Raw genomic sequence first — 24,071 nt, 5'->3', positions numbered from 1 at the left:
ATAGCAGCAGTTAAATGCAGCCTTCTGTAAGCTTTAAATATCCACTGGGCTTACATCAAATACATCAAAACACAAAAATAAAAACAGTTTTCTGAATTTATCAATATGACTCTGTCCTTCACAGGATAAGTAACACGGATCACTGCAAAAACTCAAAATCTTAACAAGAATATTTGTCTTATTTCTAGTTAAAATGTCTCATTTTAGTAAAAAAATCTCATTACACTTAAAATAAGAAACAATAATTTTCACCTGTTTCAAGTAGATTTTCACTTGAAATAATTAGAAAAATCTGCCAGTGGAACAAGATTTTTTTGCTTGTAATAAGAAGATAAATCTTGTCCCACTGGCAGATTTTCCAATTTATTTCAAGTGAAAATGTACCTAAAATTGTCACGTTATTTTTCTGGTGATGACTCTAAACGTTGAAATAGCAGTAAAAGCACATTCATTGATGAAATGACATAAGGGATGGAAAGGGGGGATGGCAGTTTTACAGGGGGGATGATTTTGACCGTTTTTATTTCAGGGGGGATGCCATCCCCCCTCATCCCCCCTCAACTCCAGTACTGCCGACAGGGAACAAAGGAATGACAAGACCAGATATACTGAGGGGATAACGAGACACGACGAGACACAGGTGCAGACAATCAGGGCCAATGGGACACAGGAGGGACAGAACTGAAACTCAAACTGGGGGGAAGTGTCAAACCCTGACACTAACGGAGCCAATGCTGCCATTACGATTTGCGGGTTCCATCGTTGAGCTCCTGCCTTTAGTTGTTGTTCAAACCATGTTGTTAATTGTGAAATTGTTGCAGCTTCACTCTTGTATAACTTATCTGGTGATGCGGGGACTGTCGTGTCCTTCACGTGTGGTCGTGAACTTATTGTTGACGTCACGTTTCCTCATATTCTGCACTTCACTGCATCACCAGTGAGTGTCGCCAATAGACAAAACCTCAGAAAAGTGCGTACGCCAGGCATGATTTATGCGTGAAAGACTGCAACTTTCCACGATCAAATCACTTTGAACATCTGGCTGTGAGCGTAGAAAGTGGCGTACACATGTTTTTAGTGCTCTGCACGTTTTGTACATGAGGCCCCTGGGCTGTTGTGGCTGCAAAGCTTGACCTTAGGGACTGGAGTCATGTTTGTCCCCAGCAAAGAACCTGTAGAGAACTTTAAAAAATTAAACAATACCAACAGCATATTGTTGCTTGATTTAAGATGTTTGCAGGTAAAATGTGATCAAATAACAAGTGGAACTCTTCATCTCATGTGTTTCTGAATGACAGAATGCCTTGTGAATGTTTTAGAAAGGAATGGTAGCAACGCAGACTGGTAAACGCTGTATTGTCCCAGCTGTTTTTGGAATGTGATACAGACCTGACAAAATGGTTGAATAGTAACAAATGAACTAAAGCTGACAAGCAGCAATATGAAATGTCTTCAGACTATCTAGAGAAAAGTCAAAGTGAATGTAAGAATCCTCCAAAGTTTTTCTGACTCAGGGTTGTAATTTTATATTATTCTAGGAAATAAATTAGGTTTATATGTTAGACAAAAGCAGAGTTTTATGTTCTTCCTGTTTCATATTTCAAATAGGATATTTATGTCCAAGTGGGTGTTCATTTCTCCTTCAAAGTGACTCAAATCAGAGCAGTTTGCATCAATATTTAATGGTTTGTTTATTTTTGAATTTTCGCTCTAATAGAACATTCGATTTCCTATTTGACTTGATCTCCCTTGAAATTGTTCCATCTACTTATCAAGAGAACATCATGCGACATTAAACTTAAAATAACGCTTTTGCAGACATCTCAGAGACCTGCCATTCCTCGGTGCTCCTCAACGTCAGACTGCAGTGACCTATATTGGGAAAAAGCTTCCAATGCTTCAGCCCACTTTCTGGGCTTCTGTGTGTCTTCATATCTTAATGTGCCTCATGGAAGCAAATTGTAACTCACTTGACACCGTTAGGTGATGTACTATTGGTAATATCACCACATTAAATAGCCCATAAATGAAAGACATGAAGGTCAAGAACTTTGAGTTTCATTAAGTAGTGTTGCATAAACCATCAATCTCTGAGATGAGACTGTCATTGGGACTACGCCGAGGTAAGGATACTCAACTCATCTAGAGGGGAAATAGTCATCAGACCTGTCATCCATCCATCCATCCATCCATCCATCCATCCATCCATGGAGGTGCTGTCACAGATTTATTCCCAAGCCAAAAGAGAAATGTAATCTCTCCAATGAGTCTTGCGTCTGCTCTTCTTATGGACCAAAGCACCTACCCTGGAAGGCGTCGTGACCAGATGCCAAAAACGACCTACCTGGGTCTGTTTGATGTAGAGGAGCAGTTACTTTGAGTCCTAAACTTTAGATCAGGCAACTTTCCGCAAAAGCTCCCACTGCAAGCCTGTTTTTACAACCTCACTCTTTTGGTCACTATTCAAAGTTCACCATCCTGGGTGAGGGCTGAAATACATATCCTTCTTTGGCTCACCTTCCTCTTTTCTACAATGTACCAGTATAGTGTCTGTATCAGTAGAGATGCTGTTCATATTCACCTGTCCACTCTTCCAGTCTAATCTACCTCTACTGATGAACATGACCCTGAGATGATCTTCAAAGGTTCGAAACAAAAGCAACAACCCTAAAACAACTGAACTGGAAACAGTCCCACACCTGGCTGCATTTAGAAAACTCTGTACATAGAGATTCTGAACAGGATCACTAGCCCAGTTTTTTATAACAATTTTGTTCTGCCTCTTCACTTCACTAAAATGCAAAGGAGGTGGCAGTTGGACATGGCCCACTGGGCCGTCTGACAGCAGCGTTCAGTCGGAGTGGAAAACAAAACAGACAAAAAAAACAAACCCTACCAGATGTGTATTTTGAACTTTATCACTCAACTTTGGGTACTAGGTACTCAGTGAACCCTGCTGCCATGCTAAGCAACCTGGAGGATCTGCAGCAGCTGACAGTGGTGATCGTGCTGGAGCTCCCACCTCCCTCCTGGAGCTGCAGTCAAATCTAAAAACACTATCAGTGACAGGGAAACCGAAGCCACCCCATATGTGTGTCTCCCATGGGAAAAAACAGGTAGAAGCGTTTTGTTTTATTAGTTTTTTTTCAGAATCAGAATCAGAATCATCTTTATTTTGCCAGGTTCGAACATTGTCCAACAAGGAATTTGACTCCGGTAATTTCACTCTTTAGGCAGTAAATATCAAATAAACAAATGTGGTATTTCTTGACATATATACAGATAAACATCTAAGGTGCAGCAATTTGAGGTAGAAAAAAAAGACAGCTCTGAATAAAATAACCTATTTACAATTATACAAAACAAATTATACAAAAAAAGTGTTAGTGCTGTCTTTCCTTCAGCACTTACTGAACAGAGCAGTCAGTGAGATATTAGGGACTTGTTGCTGACTGGGGACAGCAAAGTAGAGGACAGGGTTTATCTTTAGATTGCAGAACACCAAATGCTTTGTTAAACCACACATTGGGGAGGGATTATTACTCCTCCATAGGAACACTGAACACAAATCTGGGGAGGAGAAGCAGAGCAGAAAGGGGATCATCACTGTATCTCCATGGCAAGATCGCTGTGTAAAAGTCTAGTAAGATAGAACAGTCTTCATGGAGTCCAACATCCACTAGAAATGATTCTGGCTTTTGGCCCAATGGCCTGTAACAAAATGCCTGATAACTGAGGCAACTCCTACTGAACAGTATGAAGGATACGGTTGGAAATCCTCCAAATCCAATGTCCAAATTCAGAAAGAAACACTTGAGGACCGCTTTGGAAAATTCCTACAAATCCTCAGAATCCCTGTGAAATTGACTGTATCTGCAGCTGTGGGGATCTTGTCTGCAGTTGTGAGATCTGGGGCCTCATGTACAAAGAGTGTGTGGATTTCAACGTGAATCCCTGCTAGGAATTATTGCGTACGCAAAAAAAAAATCAGGTGTTCAAAACTGTGTGTACACCCAAATCCACACACGTTTCCTCAAACATCACAATCAATGTGGGATTGAGCGTATATGCAGGAGCACAACACTCCCCCCTGTGTCCTCGCTCAAATAGATACATTTGAATATGATAATGAGGACAAATATCCATTAAAAATCACTCATCCTAGTTAGTTATATTTAAAAAAAACAACTTTAGAGAACCTGTTCTTCGCCGCAAATTGTATTTTAGTTGACTTATTGATGACGTCACGTTTCCTCATATTCTGCACTTCACTGCATCGCCAGTGAGTGTCGCCAACGGACAAAACCTCAGAAATGTGCGTACGCCAGCCTTGATGTGTGCGTGAAGGACCGCAACTTTCCACGTTCAAATTACTTTTATAACATCTGACCGTGAACGTAGAAAGTGGCGTACGCACGTTTTTTGTGTGCCGCACATTTTGTACATGAGGCCCCTGGTCTGCAGATTTGGGGATCTGGATTGCAGTTGTCGAGATTCTTTTCTCCAGCTGTGGGGATGCGTTCTCTGGGTGTGCAATTTTGTCTACAGCTATGGGGATCTGGTTTACAACTGCAGTGTCTTTGGCACAGAGAAAATGACCAGTTGGGTTGAAGCTTTGATGGCGTGGTGACGCTTGTTACTTCTTCCTTGATAAATCAACTCTTAACCACCAACCAGCATCCTGCACCATCCGAACAACTCTGAGTGCGATGGAAAATCTTTCTTCCTATTTGACCATGTCGTTGAGAGAGTCAGTTGTTTCTTCGAGCTGTTATCAATTCAACTTTTCATTAAAGATACTGCTGCTAACATCTCACGGCACCATAACTTTCTTTTCTTCATTTTATTCGTTTCTATGACCTGCAGGAAGAAATGTCTTCTCTAAATTTTCATTAATTAAAATTAGCAACAGATTTTTGTGTTGCAGATAAAAGAGAAATGTAAACCAAACTATTTACACTGAGCTCCTGCTGAGGGAAAATGCCAGTAAAGGCTTTCTATTTATTTTGATAAACTTTTAAAGACCCTGCAGCGTCAGCTCTTTTAACCAAAGCTTGTATTGATTCAAGCTTTCAATCCAAACAGAAACACTCAGCGCCTTGAAGATACTGTTGATGTTAAAAGAAAGATAACACATCTAATCCTTTTGAATTTCTACCCAAATTACGACAAAAAACCCTTATCCAATTTGCCCAGAGCAGTTACTTATACATAATTAATGAACATGATTAAACAATAATAGTCATGTAATTTCATATATAAGAATAATATGATCTAAGTTTTTTCCTTTATCTCCAGAGTTCAATTTCCAGAAGTTTGTTTATTTCTGAAATGCCAAAAAAACCTCTTCATTTTAACAAACACATGCACAAAACATTTTTTAATTACTTCTTTTAATAACTGACTTTATTGTATTTACAAAATGGAAAAGCAAAAATAAAGTCATGATTTTGATACAACTGATACACACACAAATAAAAGGTTAAGAGGCACAAAAGTTTCATTTCATTTCATTTCAAAAATGTAGTTTTGTTGTTAGGTGAGGGTGCCAGGATGAGATATAAAAGATGTAATAATCCTGGACATGTGACTGTGGAGGAGCGTCTCTGAATTCCAGATGTTGAATCCAGATGTGAGTTTCAATTCAGGTTTCCTGCTGATAGACTTCACTTGTGTTACCTGCTGAGGCTGCGTGTGATGTCATCACTGTAGTGATTGCTAGGCGACAGACTAAACAATCTAAAGCAGTCCTGATGACCATGTCTGGAGATTTCAACCACACCTGCTATCCAATGCTTTCGCACCTACGGTTATACTTTCTTACATGCTGCATACTCCAAAGTGGTTCACATTGAAACATTGTGATTTACTATTGGAGATGAATGGAATATTATACAATTCAGGTCAAAAGGTACATGCATAAAAGTGGATTTTTCTGACATTTCAGTTTGTTGCATTAGGTTTAATCTTTCTCCGCTTTATAACTTTATTTTGCTTAATTTATCTGTGCAATTTATACACCACTTCGGTCATCTTTTGTTCTTTTAAATGTGGTATATGAATAAACTTTGACTTGACTTGGGTCTTTAAACAAAATATTATGAAAACATTCAGGGAATCTGGGAAAAATTCAGTGACTGAAGGCCACAACAGAAACCCACTGTTGGATGAGCATGAAACTGGAGCCCTCCGGCGGCGCTGCCTTAAGCCTGAATTAACGCAGAGCCTATGCTGTTGCCATGACGCCGTCGTGAATCCTTCAGACTTCTCTGTCACTCCATTTCGCTGCGGTGCAATACCCCCCAGAGCGCTAGTTGATACTTTGTTTAGCTTCCGGCTTTTATTATTGTGCACAAAAACAAAACAAACCAAAAAAAATAAAAAATCACACGCACACGAAGAAAAGAGCGCTGAAAGTTCACTACTGCTTCACGAACCAGAACCAGAAATGCGTTGCTACCAAGAAAACCAATCACAGCCCTCTCGGTCTGCGTTGGGTCCGCGTCACCTCGACGTGTAGTTCCATTTTTTGGGAGGCGCACGTCAGGCTACGGCATAGGCTACGGAGAGCCTCCCGTCGTATCCGCGTATCCTACGGCGGAGGTTTAACACAGAACCATAATTGAGCCTTTAGGAGTCATCATTCCTCTGTGATGGATAACGGCACATGCTTTTGGGAGCATGTTGGAAATCCAGAGCTAATCACAACATCTGCCACTGCATCCAGAAATGTCATAGGAAACTCTACTACACATAGACGTTACATGCTCAGAGCTCTAAAATACAGTTTTTGCTGTCTAGAAGCGACTCCATCGTTGCTCTGGATGGCGTTGTTTTCAGTGACCAAAGTCTGCTCGGTTTTCTTTTGATCTAGTTGAACCGGTTTTTCTTCCTCAGTTTATGGTACTAAAAAGCCAAGTTTTAATTGGCTGCAGATGTGTGGTCCCAGTGAACCCAAGACCTTAGTCTAAAATTTAAAGAAAGAAAGAAAGAAATTAAAATTCAGAGCAAAATCCTTTGAACTCTCGCTGCATTTTATTGTCAATCATTTAACAAGCGATTTCCACAGAAAAAAGGGTTGATGTGGCTCCAGCTAATCACCCATGATGCCCGTGCACCAGGTTAACTGTTATCTAAATGTTGTGGCATTATCACAGCGCTCTGTCCTTGATGTGCACATTGATGGGACTTTAATGACTAGATGTAATCTGGCAATGACAAGAGTCACCCATTCAAAGGATATGCAGCCTTTTTTTTCCTTTCTAATTAATTATGAAGCAAACATGCTTATTGTGCTTACAACATTAAATCTAGGGTTTGATAATAATCTGTCTGGTTTGTTTGAATCTAATGATAATTACTGTTGTGATCATTGTGTTCTGAACACATGGTGGACTTTTAATTCATAATTAAAATGATCAAAATGAAGAATCAGGATCAGAGAATTACCTTTAATTTATTGATGATTAATTTATTTATACATCAGTCTCACAAAGTGACACTGAATGATCCGGTTGTCATTGATTGATAAATAAATTGATAATTATAACCATTATTACTCTATTAACAGCTTAATAATATGAAGGAATGGCAACATCCAGAAACATCTCCCTCTACAAATTTAGTTAAATCAATAAATGAAGTGAACAGGAAGATCAATAAAATGCAAAGTGGCCCTTCGCTTGAATAGTGCCTCTTTAACCTCTTCCAGATTCTTTACGTGTTTCTCAGTTAACTTTTCACAGAAAAACTGATTCTCCAGCCACAGTTGGAGGTCCATAAATCTTCAGGCATTGTTTTCCTTTAGAACTGCAAAAGGTGGATTTGAAGTAAAACAATCAAGATTGGGTCAAAGTGTAGACTTCCACTTTTATTTATATAAACCTCAGAGACTTTCAAGAGGTTTCAAGTTCTGCAGGTGTTGGTGTTTGACTGGAGGAGCCAGTATGACGTCCTTGGAGATATCAGTGAAAGTGAAGCAGGTCATCATTGGGCTGAAGAAAAAAAACAACGGATCTAAGAGAGACAGCAGACAAACTACCTGGGACCAACTCAAGAGTTTGGGTCATGCTTGTTAGGAAAAAAATCATCAACAAGATAGCTGGAAGAGTCTAGAAAAGACAGCTAAAGCAGATGATCACAGAATATGTTCCATGGTGAACAAAAAGGTACTCATAACATCAACAAGAGTCAAGAATTCTCTGGAGAAGGTACGAGTTTCATTGTTAACATTCACAAAGAAGACACGCCTTCAGGAATGTGATGATATAAAAGGTTTATGACAAATGTACAAACCTCTGAGGAACCACATCAGACTTTGACATGAAATATCTGAAGAAGCCTCTCATGTTCTGGAACCAGATTATGTTGACAGATGAAACCAAGATGACCTCTTTGGAGGAGCAGAAAGGTGAAGCATTCAGACGAACGCTACAGAGCTGAGAAGATACAGATGGATGATGACCCTGGACATAATGAAAAAGAAAATCTGAATGTTGACCGGAAATAAATGGAATATTCTTTGTTGTCGAGCTCAGTCACCTGATGTGAAGCCAACAGAGCAGCTTTTCAGTGACTGGGGACAAAACTGAAGACAGAAAGACCCAGAAACAAGCACCAAGTGAAGGTCTTGAAAAGGATCTCCATGGAGGAAACTCAAATCGGGAGATGTCCATGAACTCCACGCTCAGACAGTTACAGACTTTTAAACTTACTTTTAATGAACTTATAGTAACAATGGTTATAGCTAAAATTATATCACTTTGCCCAATTTTTTTGCCCTATTAGAGCTGTAAAAAGATGGTACTTTGCTTAAAGGTATTGTGACATGAAAAACAAATTTTTCTTGATTTTTTGTGTTTTGTTGGGTGTCTTGACATCAATTACACCCAAAAAACAACAAACTTTTAACATTCAGTGTATTGTGTGCTTTCTGGGATTTTCCGCATAACTATGCAAAAACGGCGCATCTGGTTTGCTGGCGGGTCGTTACGTATAGACCCGCTAAATCACCGCCCCCTCCACCCAGCTCCCTGCCTCCTCTCCTCTCCAGCGCACCATAAAGGCTGATTTATGGTTCAGCGTTACACCGACGCAGAGCCTACGGCGTAGGGTTACGCGGCGACGCGCACAGTACGCTGAACCCTACGGCGTAGGCTCTGCGTCGATTTAACGCGGAACCATAAATGAGGCTTAACACGGAGCTGTTTAGAGCCTCTTTTGTCCTCATCACCGGAGGAAAACTGTTAAGAAGACCCGCGGCCACTGACTGGACTTAAGATAAGGAGACACTGCTGCTTGCATGCCTTTATTTTTATGATTGTTTGCTGTGGTTCGCCCTGCTGCTTTTCCGTGCATGCTTCGCCTGTCGCTCCCGGCTAAACTCTCCGACGCCGCTGTGAGCGTATGGCTGGGTTGGAGGAGGTTTGGAGGAGGAGCGGAGCAATGATTGACAGGAAAGGGGGGAAAGGAAGCGTTTTTCACGGCGCAAAAAAACACTGTAATAAAAAGCCAGGAATGGAGTACTAGAGTGAAGTTTTTCTTGTTACACTCTTTTAGACACATTTGAGGGATATTGGCCAAGACTTTTAATAGTGTTAAAAGCATGTTAAAAATGATGTCACAATACCTTTAAAATGGCTGTGATCCTAAATGAAGATGACCTTCCCAAGGACGTTTCAACACCTGACAGGGCGAGGGATCGATCCACCAACCATCCAGTTAGAGGATAACCAAGTCTAGTCCGTGAGAAGATGTGAACGTTCGCTGAGAGCTTTTACTGCCTCAAATCTGTGTTTGTGTGTCTGCATGTCCATAGTAATGGCAGATCAGGACATATGTGTGTGTGTGTGTGTGTGTGTGTGTGTGTGTGTGTGTGTGTGTGTGTGTGTGTGTGTGTGTGTGTGTGTGTGTGTGTGTGTGTGTGTGTGTGTCTGTGTGTGTGTGTGTGTGTGTGTTTGTGTGTTCGTGTTCAATTATTGATGTATGCGTCTGGCTCTTGACGTGTGCTTGCCATTTTAGTTAGGTTCTTTGATCATTCACCTCTGAAACACACACACACACATACACACACACACGCGCGCGAGTGCGCACGCACACACACAGGTATTCTTGACCACCTTTATTAAAGATGGTTATTACAGGCTCTACTGTGCCATCTGGAAGCTTATAAAATATTAAAGGCCTGTCTGTCTCCTCCAGCCCCACTGCTTCAACGTGCCATATGTGATGACTGGTCCTTGCAGTCGACCCGTTCTGAACCAGAAATCATTCAGTGGGTCCGTCTACGTCTCCAAAACACGAGTAGCAGCACAAGCTTGTTCAGAGACGCGTGGCTGAAACACAGCCACTACTGAGAAGACGGGACTCAAAAGTAATATTACTGCACTCATTACTTTGTGCCAAATGTAATCTGTAATAATTCACTCTATATCACTTTCCAGTCTTGTGGCACATTTTAAACTACTTTACGAAGTTTGATCCACGCTTAATAACTGCGGCTATCGGTTAGCTCAAAAGTCCATAAAACTCATGGCTCTGTTTGATATCCCCAAGTGGCCGTGTTTGACGTCGTCCCCTTCCCACTACATAGTGTTTCACCCACGTACAAACACTCAAACGTCCATCGTTGGCTTCAACCTGCATGTTAGACGGGTTGCAGTTCCTCGGCTGAACACTAGGGGCAACTGCAAAAGGAACGCAATGTCCACTCACCTCAATGTTAAAATGTCCTACTTAACAGCAGAAATAAAGACATTTACAGTCTGGTTCCAAACACAGCTTTGGTCTCCAAAGTTAGATTTCACACCCATGACTCCCTAAAATTGTTTTGGTCAGGTTAAACCTATCTAAAAGTAAGAATGATTTTTAAATAGGTTTTGTTTTGCTGTTTTTTTTAGATAACAGACTTCTCAGAACTGTCACCCAGCTGTCCTTTACGTGTCTAATTTGACCTCTGACCTGAGTATAAACTTCATAAAGCAGCCTATACATCAGATGCCACACTGCGCACACACACACACACACACACACACACACACACACACACACACACGCTCGGAGATACGCTCGTCACCTTGTGTGTGACCAGAGTATCCGTGAGAATGTGACAGGCAGCACATATGGGCTATTTGCATAGGATGCCTCTCATGCAGCTTTGGCCTCACCTTGAATATCTGCGTGCTCTCTTTGAAAAATGGATGTTGAGCAGAGTGACTTCGTGGTACAAGTGCACGTCGGAGTTGAGCAGCAGCTCGGTGAAAGTTGTCCTCGTCTGATTTTTTTTCATGCTCTTACAAAAGCAACTTGTCCCTGAATAATTTATGATCTGCGGCTTTTTGCTTCTTGTGCTGTTTCACCTTCTTTTCCTTGCTAGTCTGTACGCTCGCTGCCTGTCTGTGTCGACCCCACTCTCTTTTATCATCACTCAGCTTTTTAACCTTTGTATTTCTGCTAAAAGCCTTCTGAAAACTCCTTATCTCTGAGAGGAAGCTCACACTGTGATTCACCACCAGCTGGAGCTATATCCACCCATCCATCCATCCATCCATCCATCCATCCATCCATCCATCCATCCATCCATCCATCCATCCATCCATCCATCCATCCATCCATCCATCCATCCATCCATCCATCCATCCATCCATCCATCCATCCATCCATCCATCCATCCATCCATCCATCCATCCATCCATCCATCCATCCATCGTCTATTCCTGCTTAATCCATTGCAGGATTCCAGGGGTCCGCTGGAGTCTATCCCAGTGCACTCTGGGTTAAAGGCAAGGTTTCACCCTGGACGGGTCCCAAGTCTATCGCAGGGCCCAGCGGGAGTGTTTAGTGTATTGATAGCTTCTGCCAACCTCACTTGTTTCAGTTCACTTGATTCAGCATGTTGTGAAAGTTCTCAAAGCTATAATTCAACTTCAGATCTCCTGTTTGCTGTCTCGAAGCAGATCTAAAGTTAGAACTTTGCACTCGGTGCTAGCTGAGATTCAATATGTTTAGTTAACGTTAACAAAGGTAAAAGTGTTGTTTGGATTTACCTGAGAACAAATGTAGACGTCCTTGTTGATCTGAATGTTAAGTTGACTGTTTAATACAAAGCACACATTTATATCTGTTCTGTTTGTGTTTAGAAAATGGAATAAATGAACTCTATTGTCCATCTGTTCTGGATACCTCGAATCAGTATTACAAGTGCTCCAGATACATTGTTTTAAAACCTTTTCTAACATATTCTTCATAAAAAAAATAATGTTATCTGTCAAGCTGAAAGATGATGATGTCTGAGTTCTGTTCCCTGTGGAACTGACGCTCAACAGCCATTGGCTCATCTGTGTTTGAGGGGCGGTGCTTTCTGCAATAGAAATAGACTATATTTAAAACTTTATTACAAAAATACAGTTATGATAATTATATTCTTCCATGATAACATCTTAAAACAAAATTTTTTTAAAGAAAAATTGTATTTACGTCGCTCTCTTCTATTACTTTTGGTTGCTGGTGTGAAGTGCATTCTGGGATACTTCATGGTCTACAGTCGACACAAGTCGACACTAGATCAAACTGGATGCATCCTCAAAAACACGGGCGGTGCGAGAACATATCCGGGTATTTCTTCTGTTCTTGGTCAGATGTGTTCTTGAGAGCTACAACAGAACTTTGGCTGAAGATGATGACGTTTCATGTACAAGTACACAAAAGTACACACAAGAACGCAAATACACACAAGTAGGCACAAGAACTCAAGTACACACAAGTACGCAAGTACGTACAAGAAAGCAGCCTTTATTTAGACCCATTTGTGTGAAGTTTATGGACAAAATTGTGCCATACAAATACAAATAAATAAAACAGATTAGCGGTTTTAGAATCACAGATAAGTAAGCCTGACTGACTTGTTCTTACTTCTTAATCCCTGAATGTATTTGCTACTTTATTTTCACAAAAACGAATTTATTTTTTGACTCTCACATCAGTTCAAAAGCGAAATAAATGCTGCTATATATCACTGAACAGTTGAAGGAACTTGTAGTAACAACACATGTGTAAACTCAAAAGTAGTATTGGACAGTGAATAATTTACTATCCTGTGTTCAGGTGTCAGGAGAGATACGACAATAGTGAAAGGTTTTAAAGAAAATCTGAAATGTAAGCGCCATCCTTGATTCCCAGAGGATCCAGACCGTTCTGTGGATTCTGTAGAGGAAATATCCCTTTGTCACTGCTGGATAAAAAAACAGCAGAGTTTGAGTCGTGTTCAGGATTCAGCCAGACGACGTGCAGGAAAGACCTGAAGCTATTATTCTTCAGATGTTATGTTTGATTTGATCTCTAAAAAAACACCATGTCAGTGAAGTATTATAACATTGTAGTGATTCCTGTAAACCCAGTCATATCACGAGTGGGTTTGCATTATCTAACAGTCACAAGTTTATTTTGTAGGACCTTTGGTGGGTAAATATATATTTCTTCACACCATATATGTATGATGAAATACTTCTTTGATCCTCAAACTCTTAAGGTCATTCTGACCCTTCAAGCCAGCTTCTAAAGGAAGAACGTCCCCTATAACATGTTGATATATACAAGAACAAACAACCATGTGAAGACCAACGGACACTTAATTCTGTCTTTTTACGGTGTCGTTTTAGGGAGGAGGACCCAGAACCAGGGGGTGGGAGTAATGGATGGGGATGTGATGCTTGAAAGGGACAATTCAAGAGTTTTGTTGAGCTTGTGAAGTGCAGACATTTCAAACCAGCTCTGAAATGTGGCGTCATGTGACTGTGGTTTAGGTGTGTCTGACTTTTCAGCGTTTCAACGATGTTTATCAAGGAGCGCTTCTTGGACTCAGAAGTGGTCCGTTTGAGGTGCTCTTTGGATGGGAAAAGTCAGATGAAACAACAGGAGAAACAGGAGAAACAGATGAGAGTGGTGGTAAATCTCTCATCTGGCAAAAGTTAAAAAGCCTTTATTGTAGCGGCTTGGTTACATCTAAAAAACTCTGACGCGTTTCGGGAAACAAGCCTACATCAAGGAGTCAACAGAGTTATTTTAGAGGTGTATGTATCCGAGCTGCTACAATAAAGGCTTTTTAACTTTTGCCAGGTGAGAGTGCCTTGGAGTTTCTGCTCTTGCTTCAGTGTTTCAATCTTGTTTCAGCTCTTTCACAGGAACCAAAACCATATCTGAAAACATCTGAAAGTCATGTTCACGCATGATCAGTCCAAGTTTTTGTGAGTGGAGAGAGATTTTGGTGGTGACGTAGATGTTGGCAGTGCAATTCTTCCAGGGATTGATGAGTGATATTTTGATTTATTGGGGTTACAGGGACAAGTGGGTAGCAATAGTAAGGACTGAGTGAATTATTAATATAGTCTCAGTTCCAGTGAAAGCGAATGATGGGTCTGGATGGAGGAGATGTAGTAATTTGTTTCTCTAACTAATTCGGAGGGAATAAGCGTGGTTTATCCACATCTGTATGTGAAAGATATCTGCCAATGCCTGCAATGACCTCCTTCTGAGAGAATGTTTTACGGAGGTGGGAAAATCACTAGATAAAAGTTTTGAATAAAGCTGTTTCGGCCCCAAAACAGCAGAGAATCTATATTTCTGAGTAAAACAACCCTTATAATATGCTAAATGTTAGACATGTTTGTTAATTTGTTTATTGATCTTCATTTCCCGCGATTGATCATTTAATCACATCAAAGGTGAAACATTCCATGAGAAAAAGTGTTCACAATTAAACAAAACAAATGTATTTACTTAAACAAGCCCATCCATCCATCCATCCATCCATCCATCCATCCATCCATCCATCCATCCATCCATCCATCCATCCATCCATCCATCCATCCATCCAATCCATCCATCCATCCATCCATCCATCCATCCATCCATCCATCCATCCATCCATCCATCCATCCACCTGTGGTGTTCTCAGGCCAGCTAAGAAATATATTCCCATCATTTGTCGTGGGTCAGCTTCAAGGTCTTCTCTTGGTTGGAAAGGTCCAAAGAGCAGTGACTCTTCTCCAAGCCTTCCTTGATGACTGAACTTTTTACCCTCTCTCTCAGGAAGAGTCCAGCCGCCTTGTGGAGGAATGTCATTGCAGACGCTCGTGTCTGTGATGTCATTCTTTCAGTCATTATTACCCACAGTTGGTGACCATAGGGGAGGGTTGCAACTTAAACCTACCAATAAACAGACCTCTACACCAGAGCAAACCAGATCAGAGTCTACCGTACTCTAGAGGTCGCCCCATCTTTTGCAAAATCATTCCCTCTATTGTGAACAAGACCCTGAAATATTTAATCTCCTCCTTTTGAGCCAGCTCCCCATCTCCAACCTAGAGAGGGCATTCTACCTTTTTTCACCTGAGAATCAAAGACCCCGTCCACACGTAGCCGGGTATTTTTAAAACCGAACATTTCCCCCCTCCGTTTATAAAAAAATTGCATCCACATTACATCATTTAAAAAAAAAAACCCTTCCACACGTAACTGAAGATCTGCGTTTTCCACCACATTCATAAGCATTTCAAACCTGTAGATAATCTGCGGCTCCCGGGGAAGCTGCACCTCCGCGGCTCCGCTTCCCCGGCAGGCGTGTCTCCTTCTCCCCCCCGTGTCCTGCCACGGAGCTGCCGCGTTATCGACGCAGCCCTACGCCGTACCATACGCCGTAGGGTACGGCGTAGGGTGCGCGTCGCCGCGTACCCTACGGCGTAGGCTCTGTGTCGGTGTAACGCAGTAAGCGGTGGTCAAGACCAGAGACCATTTATTTAAAGGAGCTGTATGTAAGAGCAATAATAAAACAAATCATAAAATGACCCCGATATGTCAACAGACATTTAAAAATCATGTTCATTTCAAATACTTATGTCACTGACAACAGCACTCAAGCCAGGATATTCCAGTTTAAAAAGAGGAGTTGCAGCCCTCAACTGATGTTTATGTTGTCATTTTTTGTTTTGGCCTGAAGCTCCACCCTCCACCTATCTCCCAATCACCAAGTCAGTATTGTTTCTGAAGCTCCACCCTCCACCTATCTCCCAATCACCAAGTCAGTATTGTTTCTGCATCCGGGTTGCCAGCTCGGCTCTAATTATCGCAGCCATGGCAGCCTACGTTCCTGCTGCATTCTGCAGCCTACCTGGCAACCTCTGGTCGGGGGGAGGAGGGGGAGGGGACACGCCGCTCAACAATATTTTGAAAGTGACTGCAGTACCAGTTTTGGCCATTTCTTACAGACGGCTCCTTTAATAGCTACAGATGCTGGATCATCTATAGTTCTATAGTAAACAAAAGGCGCACGTCAGAGCAGATTTGTTGTTGTTTTGGCGCATAATTTGACGTTCGAAAACGCAAAACTCCGGTTGTGTCCGTCTACACGCATCTACATAAACAGAGTTTAAAAAAATCTTCACTTTGCCCGGAGTTTTTTTAAACCTTCGTTTATTTGCGTTTTCATGTGGATGACAGGTCCAAACGTAGGAAAATATCTCCGGTTTAGCAGATACCCGGCTACGTGTGGACGGGGTCAAAGTCTCACATTTGAAGGTACTGATTCTTATCCCTGCTGCTTTACACTTGACTGTGAATTGGTCCAGTCTGGACTGGAAAGGTTTTTTAATAGGTCAACTCCTCCACTTTCATATGTTCAACATATTGAAATAAATTTCAAAACCAGCAGTGACTGAACAACAGTAGGCTATAAATACAGAAGAAGCAGCAAATTGGGATTTCATTCAAAAGTATTTTTTTCAAGTCCCAGGGGTGGCCTTTTTGTTTCGAGTTGACATGTTTTCCTTGTGCTTGAGTGAGTTTTCACCAGATACTCTAGCTTCCTATCACGTTTGTTTTGTGTCTGTGTGGTCCTCCCGTGCACCCTACCTGTGCTTCATTGCTGGCTAGGAATTGGCTCCTGTGGACCCCTGCGACGCTGCAGAGAATTGCTGTTGGTATAGAAAAGGGACGGACGGGATTTAGGACACCCGTGTTGAAAGTCAAGGGACGATTGGCCCACAGACCCCTTGTTTTTGACACCATGGTTCCAGTCAGGGTTCAGCTGGTGACACTGTGTGACAACATTCTGTTTGAATTTCATTCTCACTGACTGGTCAGGTATAAGCAAAAAAACAACTATCAAATATTTGACACTTTTTTCTGGAAACTGCGTCGCTTTGGCAAAGGCTGCTAAACAAACGCTAGCTGTCTCAAGCTAGTTGGAAGTTGGAAACCTTGTACTTTTGATTTGTAAAGGCATTTGTAATGGTTAGCAATGCCCCTTTTAGTCCTGTTTGTTTAGTTGTGTGAGTGTACGTATGTTATGATCATGGGCCTTAGTATGAGGCAAATTTAACCTCAGATGAACACATCCATCCATCCATTATCTATACCCACTTTATCCTTTGCAGGGTCACGCGGGTCTGCTGGAGCCTATCCCAGCCCATTTTCAGGCGAGAGGCAGGGGTTACACCCTGGACAGGTCACCAGTCCATCGCAGGGCCACATATAAACACACAACCAGACACACTCACACCTACGGGCAATTTAGAATCATCAATTAACCTACTATGCATGTTTTTGGACTGTGGGAGGAAACCGGAGGAACCGGAGGGAACCCATGCAAGCACGGGGAAAACATGCAAACTCCACACAGAAAGACCCTGCCGGGCCCGGAGTCGAACCAGGGACCTTCTTGCTGTGAGGCTACACAGCAATGAACAGACCTGTACACCATCACAGATGAACACAGTGTCATTTTTATTTAAAAAAAAAAAATAAAACAACTGATGATCATGTGTGCAATACGATGTGTCCCCTCGATTCAATATCCTCTATTTTTACCTTTTAATAGCAACAACTTGAATCTTTTTGGTCTTTTCTCAAAGTATTGCTTCACGCCACAGAAGTTCCCTGCCATTCAGTAATGCACAGGGGCCTCATCTATAAAGCTTGCTTGCGCACAAAAAGGGCCTGAAAGATGCGCAAGCCACCTTCTACGCAAAGGCTGGGATCTAAAAAGAAAAAACTAACCGAAAGATCTGCGTATCCCTACGGCAACCCGGACCCTCCCGTAAGAATTTACTTAAGACACGGGGAACTGGCGACGCAGGCTGTGAGGTGGTGAAATGAAGCCCGATTCATGTCATACTCTTAATAATATCATCACATATCACAACATATATCAGACTTATAATATAATAGCGCTGATCGTGTTTCTCTGTGTGTGAAGCACAGCGTCAGTCAGGACTCTGACTCAGGACACGCCGAGAACCTCGTCCTCCGCTTCTCGCATCGCCTTCGCACAGTGTCTTGGTGATTTGCAATTACAGGTTGAGCCTACCGTTAGTTTTTAAACTGTAAAAAGTGGGGACAAAAACATGATTTTGAAGAGACGGGGGGACATGTCCCCCCTGTTGCGCTGGAGGACTCACAGCGTTTAGCGCAGCAATGGCGTGCTGCCACTCACTCGCTTTAATTATTTTATACTATTTATATACTCTTTCTACTTTTACTGTCACCACCAAATAATGTTGTTTTCCTGTTCTCCACCTCATCCTCAACATCTTGATCTCAGATCTCAGGGAAATTCAGTGGCACGGTGGCTGGATACTTCTCATTCATCCTGAAGCCAAACAGGCTGCAGGAAGCCACTGCGCATGCTCAGTAGGCTCATTCATATGCAAAAACATACCATTTTTGGTATGAAGTGGGCGTGTAGAGGGCGGGATATGAGGCGGATTCAGCTGCGCAATTCCAGCTGGACTGTGATTTATAAAGCGAACATTGCGTGCAGGTGTGCGTGCACATGGTTTTATTGATCCGGATTTTTTTTTGCGCCCGGCATTTTCGGCTTTTGGGTGTAAGTGCACTTTTAGTATGACTCCTACGCACTCCATTTTAAATGAGGCCCCAGCTCTTTTAAACTGATCAATGTTTTAAACTGTATTTATTTAGTTTTAAGCTGATTTATATGTAGATTTGCTGGTATGCTCAAGATTGTTGTCCAGTACTTAAAAAATAAAAAATAAATAATAAAATAAACTCATGGATAACAAGTCAAAAATCAAATCCTGTGAATATTGACAATGATCCTCGATGTTTCCCAGTTGTAACACATCTTTAACACTGAACTCCACGCTGGTTGTTGATGTCTTTCCCTTTTGGCATTATGTTAACACACACACCAGCATGTTCCAGACCAGCAGACAAAAAATATGTGATGATTAGCTCAACCTGGCTGCGGTATAGGCTACTTAGTTAAAGTTAAACTTAAAGTTAAACTTTTAAAGTTAAAAGTGAAGTGATATAGTTTGTTTGAAGCTCCACTTATTGATTTTCTATACCTGCCTACAACGTGTTGTTGCTGAAGCAGTTCAGGTCTCAGCTGATCAACGTTGGCCTGTTCTCTCTCATGTGGGGTCGTTGTGGCTCATCTGCAGTAAAACTTAGATGCATTCAGCCGCAGCCATGCGTGATGAAATGTGCTTGAATGTGCATCATCCGGTCATATGGAGGTGGTGTCCCGGCGTTCACCTCATCCAATCAGAGCAGCTGCTCATGAATAATGCTGACTGAAAAATAAAGTTCTTCAGAAACTAGACTTAGCTGTCCTTTTATTTGCTGGACATGCTGGAGACAAAACGTATGTCTCACACTAGTGAATAGATGATTGACTTTATTTTTTAATGAAGTGAGCATCGATAATATTGAAAACAGAGGCTTTGCTTTATCATATTTTCTCTAAAAAGGTGCACTGTTTACAATGTAAAAACGTAGAAATCTTATGAACAGTATATTACTAAACAACAAGGGAGACATTTCATCGCTTCATGAAAAATATAAATTCATTTTGAAATACTTTGGGACACGGGCATAAATCTACAAAAAACTGCTCCTTTGTGGATTTGTGCCAGGAATAATTTCAGGATAAAGTTCCTGAGCATAAAATTGTGAAAACCTTGGATATGTCATCATCTATCGTTGGTCAGAAAGATTCACATCTTAGCTTCAATGAATGCTTAAAAGGTCCCCTTTAAAATGATACCAAAGACAATATTGTAAAACATTTACAGAAATCCTGTGCATGAGTCTAAACCAGGATATGTACCGGCATCTAAAATATAATTTTCTGAAGGGGGTGGGTGACTTCATGAGCTGATAACTATGATACAGCTGCCACTCAGGAAGGGCTATCATACCAAAATATCATCTACAGACATGGATCTTTTCAAAAATCATAAATAGGTTTTGTCACCTTGAGTGGTACTGATATCTGGTCTGACTCATGGACTATTTGCAGTGAATTGAACTACAGGTGGGGACAGGAAATGAGTCGTGGGTCGGTCAGGTGTGGACAGACGTGTCTCTGTGGCTGGACATGCGTGACTGAGCCGGTGTTCTGCCATTTTTTGCTGCTTTGCCAAAAAAATGCTATGGTTTCCTACCTTTGCAGAGCTACAATTTTACTGTGTTTTACTCCCTAAACCCCTTCCTTTCCCCCAAGTGGTCCTTGTCTCTTGCCAGGCCGTCATTGTAAATAAGAACGTGTTCTCAATGACCTGCCTGGTTAAATAAAGCTGAATGACTGAATGAATATCAAGTAAAGCGATAGAATTGGGTTTTTTTTCTCTTTATCGTATAATGTTCACAAAGTGTAATGCAATTCATGTCATGGGTAGTGTATTTTTGAAGGATCAAATACTCGACATCCCATATTATTAATTTAGCATGGCAATCAAACTTTGAAAATCGACTGTGCGCATGCGCAGAACCACAAAGTAGCATTTCTCGGCAGGTAGCAAGGATTGGCAGAACACCGGTGTTGGAGCTTTTCCGTGAGGGGTTTGACGTTAAATAATACATCCATGGGTTTGACTCCCGCGGTGAAGCGAAGTGTTGGGAGAGAGAGGGACGGGGGTGGGAGGTTAGAGAGCAGGAGCCCGCTCTGATTGGCTGAGCCTGTGCGGCGGGGGCGGGGCCTGTCCTGGCAGGGGGGGCTCCCATTGGCTGAGCCTGCGCGGGGGGCGGGGCCTGTCCTCGCAGGGGGGGCTCCGTGCTGCTGCAGCCTCCTCACTTTCCAGCAGGAGCAACGGCTTTACCGACAGCGAGCAGGCTCCTGAATGAGCCTCAGACCGGCGGGGACTGGACTTGACAGCCCCAGCCTCAGCTCCTCCTGCACGGCCAGGGCGCTCCGTCCCGGGCTGAGCTCCGCAGCAGCTCCCCCGGCTCTGCCCGGCTCCCCCCGGCTCCCCGGGGCTCTGCCTCCTCCAGCACAGCTGACACGCAGAGCACAACACACACCTCCGGGAGCGGAGGAAATGCCTCCCACTATTTCTGCGGAGGTCTCCCTGTGAATCGGAGTGGATTTTTTGAATGGTTTACAACCCACCGGATTAGGATATGGAATGATCCGTGGACCAGAACACTAGTGGAAGCAAGAACCTCGACAACCACACACACAACACACACACACACACAGGTGAGGATTTTCACTTTGTGTCTCTGTGGCGGATAAACTGCTCAGCATCTGAGTGAGGGATCAGACTGAGCAGAAAGCAGTTTTAATCTCGCATCATTTAAACAGAAGTGATGCGAGTTCTGCTCCTGATGGATTATGTGTCTGACTGTGTGTGTGTGTCTGTGTGTCTGTGTGTGTGTGTGTGTGTGTGTGTGTGTGTGTGTGTGTGTGTGTGTGTGTGTGTGTGTCAGGTCCATGTGACCTGCTTGTTGGATAAGGTCTAATTGAGCTACATTCTTATCTGCTGAACCATGTTCATATCCCCCCCCACAACTCTCACACACCACCCACCACATGTTCAGGCTTTTATTTTAAATCTTCATCAGAAATCATTATATTCACAAGAAAAGCTTAAATAACTGCACATTACTCCTCATATTTATTGACATCATTCACCAACCAAGCCAACATGTGGAACATTGTGCTGTAACTGGTTTAATAATGTGTAAAGTGTTGAGGTCCTGACCACTGACCCGGTTCTTTTTGGATTCATAAATCCTAGAAACAGTCTTCCAGCTGCTGCAGATGTGCTCCCGAAACCATCTCCGGGTGCAGCACACACTCATCCAGTCGGCTTCCCTCTCCTTCTCACACGGAAAAATACTTTTTTTCCCCCGTTGTTAAAATCAGCTGTTCAGACAGCTGCAGGGTAAAATAGACGATTAAGAAAAACCCAACAATAAAAGAAAACAAGAACACCGGAGGATGTGATAAAATAAACGAGCTGCACTTTCTGCATCAGTCCATAAGCGGTGACTGACATAAAACCAGAGAAAACACGCTTATCCTTTAAACAGTTTAAATAGTAACCCAAGGTTAGAGATTTTTCATGCAAAAGCCCTTTTGAGCACCTGTCCTCCAGTTACAAACCCCTCCTCTCGGTGTTCATGAACAGATCCATTCGTTTATTTAGTCAACACTGTTTTAGGATAATTTTGTTTGTAATCTGCAACAAGAAGTTTAAAAGGTCTGAATATAAATGAGTTGGAAAATTTGATGCTAAACGACAATGGTGAGACTGCATCCAAGTACTCAGGTACTACACTTTAGGACGCATTCAGGGTACCTGCACTCCTTCTGTTCAGACCAGCAAAATGGCATTTTTTTTGCATTAAAAGTTATTTGCTAAGTTACATTTACTGTATACAAGAAATGTTTGACAACATTTGCAGGACACTTGCATTATGGAGACACTGAAGTTAATGTTTATTCGATTGACTGAAAATGAACCAATATTCTTCATAGAAAAATGCATCTACAAGTAAAGTCTCTTTATTCTTTGCCACTTGAGGGCATTGCAACAGCAACCACCACTGACATCTAATTTTGGCTGTGACTATATCAGTTTTTTTGGGCTCCGCTACCGTCCTAAAATAAAGACCCCAGAATGACAGGAACGACCCCGTCTCCGTGGAAGCGAGCCCACCCGCCCCTCGGCTGCTACATATCAGACAGAAAGAGAGGTTCTCACCAGCAGCATTTCAAGAACCTCCTGGATCTTCATCCGTCCTCGGGCCAGATTTAACTCTTCCAACTGAACAACCAGTTGGCTGCTTTGCAGAGGGGAGCTCATTTGGCCAAAATTCTTTGTCACACCTCAAAATTTATGACCAAAGCCGATGTAAGACGTGTGAGGACTCCTGTAACGCCGACTGTTTCCACTCTACCCATCGGCCCTGTAGGAGGGGGCAGGACATTCTTTTTTTTCTAAGCCTCATTCACACTGGTGTCGTTTCCCCTTAAAATGAACATTTCACAACCATTACAGCACAGTGTCAGGATAAATCATTATCCACACTCCAGCGTTGTAAAATCCCATTGCATACAGCTCCCCTGTTTTTGTCAGGGAGTCATCGTTTCTGAGGCTTTTGGTTTTATCCTAGACCGCTGCTGTACCATTAACATATGGAAGTGGATTAAAATGGCCTGATTTCGAAGGGTGGACTGTGTTGACACGTTCTTCTAGGTGATCAATGTTGTTACTATGTAGGTGGGACGTAGCTGTGGGACTGCTTGGTTTATGAAAAAAATAAATAAATACAATTCTAGATTATTTAAAACGATTCCTCCCAGACTTCAAATAAAAATGTTGAAATTTCCAGAGCAGTTACATTTTGTAAATGCAATTTCAGACTGAACAAAAATGATTCAGAGCAGCATTGGTGCTGTAGAGCTGCTCAAGTCGTTGGTTCCACTCAGTGGGAAGGACTCACTCATGCACGGCCAAGTGTAGTGGATCCCTGAGGAGAGCAGGTCATTCAGAACATGTGGCCAACTGATTGTTGTGTCCTTGATCACACCGTGTTTGTGATCATGAAGAAGCAAACTTCAAACCACAGTTAAAAAGTGATTAATTTGCTCAGGCCTGCGTAGCTGCAGCCTGACAGGAATGTAGCTGCGACGCAGATCGCAGCAGCTGCGATTGGTCCAATTAGCACAATTTTATACCCTTCTGTGTATTTCTGGCTGCTACTTCTTGACCATTTTCAAAGCAGATGGATAGATTTCTGTAATTTCAGTAAAAGCAACTACTGTG

At 42.2% G+C, this 24,071-nt stretch overlaps 1 protein-coding gene across 1 annotated transcript in view; it reads left to right on the top strand.

The window, feature by feature from the left end:
* The first annotated feature begins 21,107 nt into the window (after positions 1 to 21,107).
* large2 (LARGE xylosyl- and glucuronyltransferase 2) overlaps positions 21,108 to 24,071 on the top strand; it is a 163,687-nt gene continuing 160,723 nt past the window's right edge. Inside the window, exon 1 of the mRNA XM_061738909.1 lies at positions 21,108 to 21,496. The gene's annotated coding sequence lies outside the window, so the exon portion shown is untranslated. The remainder of the gene's footprint in view (positions 21,497 to 24,071) is intronic.

Source organism: Cololabis saira, chromosome 2 (assembly GCF_033807715.1).
Source record: "Cololabis saira isolate AMF1-May2022 chromosome 2, fColSai1.1, whole genome shotgun sequence".
Lineage (NCBI taxonomy): Eukaryota > Metazoa > Chordata > Actinopteri > Beloniformes > Belonidae > Cololabis > Cololabis saira.
Note: the sequence above shows the minus strand (reverse complement) of the source record. Positions and strands in the feature narration are given on the sequence as shown.